This window comes from Xyrauchen texanus, chromosome 26 (genome assembly GCF_025860055.1).
Source record: "Xyrauchen texanus isolate HMW12.3.18 chromosome 26, RBS_HiC_50CHRs, whole genome shotgun sequence".
NCBI lineage: Eukaryota > Metazoa > Chordata > Actinopteri > Cypriniformes > Catostomidae > Xyrauchen > Xyrauchen texanus.
The window spans coordinates 704341-707716 of NC_068301.1; the positions used below are offsets into that span (position 1 = coordinate 704341).

Consider the following 3376-nt stretch of genomic DNA (forward strand, 5'->3'; position numbering starts at 1 on the left):
CACAGGGCACAGAGCACAGGACACAGGGCACAGGACACAGGGCACAGGGCACAGGGCACAGGGCACAGGGCACAGGACAGTGCTCGTGGAATTCCAACCCTGTAACAAGAAATAAAAGCAAACAATGATTTACTGCAATGGTGGTTTCTGGAAGATTGTGTTGTCTAATGTCTTTTTGCACATAAGTTGCACAAATGAATGTGGAGAACATTTGTTCCTGGAAGAGTGTGACGAGGGATGTTTGATTTCATACTGAGGTCTGTGGTTTTACTGGCAGACTTTGATGTCTTTGTACAAGTCAGAAACAGGAAACATTGGCTGTAATCTCCATTCATTCTCTTTTCTCAGATGTGTGACTGAAGCTTCTTACAGTGTTTACATTTACAGGGTTTCATTCAGTAGTGCTCGCTGTGTTCCAGTCAGCACATTCATGTTGTCATCAGTTCACAATCACATGAGGAACATTTGAGTAATTGTTTGAATACTCCACAATATTAGGCACATATTAAACCTCCCAAAAACATATTTCCCATCTCAGGCATCAAAGCCTGTTTATTATTTCCCATTTTATTTTCAGATTTGGATTTTTCTCAAACCCATCGTGGACATTTACATTTACATTTATGCATTTGGGAGATGCTTTTATCCAAAGTGACTTACAGTGCACTTATTACAGGGACAATCCCCCCGGAGCAACCTGGAGTTAAGTGTCTTACTCAAGGACACAATGGTGGTGACTGTGGGGCTCGAACCAGCAACCTTCTGATTACCAATGTATTATACAGAGCACTTATTACAGGGACAATCCCCCCGGAGCAACCTGGAGTTAAGTGTCTTACTCAAGGACACAATGGTGGTGACTGTGGGGATCAAACCAGCAACCTTCTGATTACCAATGTATTATACAGAGCACTTATTACAGGGACAGTCCCCCCGGAGCAACCTGGAGTTAAGTGTCTTACTCAAGGACACAATGGTGGTGACTGTGGGGATCAAACCAGCAACCTTCTGAGTACCAATGTATTATACAGAGCACTTATTACAGGGACAATCCCCCCGGAGCAACCTGGAGTTAAGTGTCTTACTCAAGGACACAATGGTGGTGACTGTGGGGATCAAACCAGCAACCTTCTGAGTACCAATGTATTATACAGAGCACTTATTACAGGGACAATCCCCCCGGAGCAACCTGGAGTTAAGTGTCTTACTCAAGGACACAATGGTGGTGACTGTGGGGATCAAACTAGCAACCTTCTGAGTACCAATGTATTATACAGAGCACTTATTACAGGGACAATCCCCCCGGAGCAACCTGGAGTTAAGTGTCTTACTCAAGGACACAATGGTGGTGACTGTGGGGCTCGAACCAGCAACCTTCTGATTACCAATGTATTATACAGAGCACTTATTACAGGGACAATCCCCCCGGAGCAACCTGGAGTTAAGTGTCTTACTCAAGGACACAATGGTGGTGACTGTGGGGCTCGAACCAGCAACCTTCTGAATACCAATGTATTATACAGAGCACTTATTACAGGGACAATCCCCCCTGGAGCAACCTGGAGTTAAGTGTCTTACTCAAGGACACAATGGTGGTGACTGTGGGGCTCGAACCAGCAACCTTCTGAGTACCAATGTATTATACAGTTCACTTATTACAGGGACAATCCCCCCGGAGCAACCTGGAGTTAAGTGTCTTACTCAAGGACACAATGGTGGTGACTGTGGGGATTGAACCAGCAACCTCCTGATTACCAGTTATGTGCTTTAGCCCACTACGCCACCACCACTCCCGGACATGATGGAAGTCGTTTGAAAAAGATTCAACACAACATTTATTATAAAATTAAAATATACCGACTGCTCATGTGTCCCTTTTACAAAATGAAGGACTAAACATGTAATAAAGTTTAAAAGAAATGTATTAAACTCAGAGATCTTTATTAAAAACCCAACTAAACATAAGCAAACGATTTCTTTGTTGTTGTAAAAAGTGTTTTATTTTGCATACATTTCAACATAATAAAGAATAAGAACATTACTGAATAAAGAGAACCAGGACCCCTCTATAATGAGACGTGTGTTTACAGTATTGCATTATGGGGGAGTCCTGAGGCAGTTTAAAAGAGGGTAAAAACTGTCCTGTGTCTGGATGTCCTGGTGCTCAGTGTTCAGTGTTTGGGGCTACCCAGTTCAATGCATGGACACAACATCGAGTGAGTGACGGAAGACCGGGAACACTTATCTTCTTACTTTGCCGGACTCTTCAAATAAACAAAGTTTTGGTGCGTGTCATTTTTACTCTTTTAATTGATCTGTACAAATGGCCCATTTCATTTGGGATTTTCTTATTGTCATCATAAACGGTTTGTGTCATTGCTCTGATGAATGAATGTGATTGTGGGATTTTTGTTCTTATTTTCCAATGAAGTGGTTCTTGAAGTCACGTCACTCACTGTGGGATCGAGTTGCACCTGTGATATCACAACAACACCTTTATTTCTGCTTCCAGTGAAACTGTACAACACTGAACAAAGAACATGCTAACACAATAGACGTAGTGTTGAATATGAACGTTTGCTGATAGTTGATGTGATATTGCTTCATCATTTGAAACTTCTTCTTGTCAAATGTTTTGATTGTTGTAAAAAGTGTTCTTGTGCTGTCTTTAAAATAAATGACACATGCATTGATATTATGTTATCTAACGCGTGATATGAAGACATGTTGAAGTGCATTTGTCATATTTCTCAGAGAAGAATCACTGGGATCTTTAGATGTCAATTGTGAAATGATGTGGGACTTTTCTTGCACTGTAGACGATACTGACACTTGAAAGAGCTGCGGGAACTGAAAGAGGAAGTAAAACCTTTATATTTCCTAGTACCAATTCTGATCAGAATACAGGATATCTCAGAACACAATGTCTTGTTCAGTCCGCAATAATGTCTTTTTGGTGTGGTCTACATTATTTTTATGAATGTTTTACCAATTCCAAACGTCCTGGATATGATTGCTTTGTCTGGCTGATTTATGGGTATTTAATAAGAGTAACAACACAACAAAATGCAGAATAAAATCCATTGTTCAATTATTTTGTATTTGCTAGGGTTGGAGAAAAATATGACTTTTACTGATGCATCACAATGTTCTTGAAATCAATTCTTAAATCACCAGATTGATCTTTCACTTTATGTGATAACAAATACGCTAATCGATTAAAAATGTCTCTGATTAGCCACTCAGATTTCACAGTGGAGAAGAAGTTATTAGAAGTTTGTTTTAGCTTGTTTTGTGTGTCCACAGATCCATATGTCATTGAATAAAGTCTTTAATACTGAATTGATAAGAACAACAAAAAAATAAACATTCAATT

The 3376-nt window shown here is 40.2% G+C and overlaps 1 long non-coding RNA gene across 1 annotated transcript; it reads right to left on the minus strand.

Annotated features, from left to right (window-relative positions):
* Positions 1 to 665: 665 nt before the first annotated feature.
* On the minus strand, positions 666 to 1641 carry LOC127619722 (uncharacterized). Its single transcript, XR_007967599.1, has 3 exons — positions 1560 to 1641; positions 1006 to 1189; positions 666 to 759 (listed from the first exon to the last, which is right to left on the minus strand). It is a non-coding gene; the product is annotated as an uncharacterized LOC127619722 (long non-coding RNA).
* Positions 1642 to 3376: the final 1735 nt, after the last annotated feature.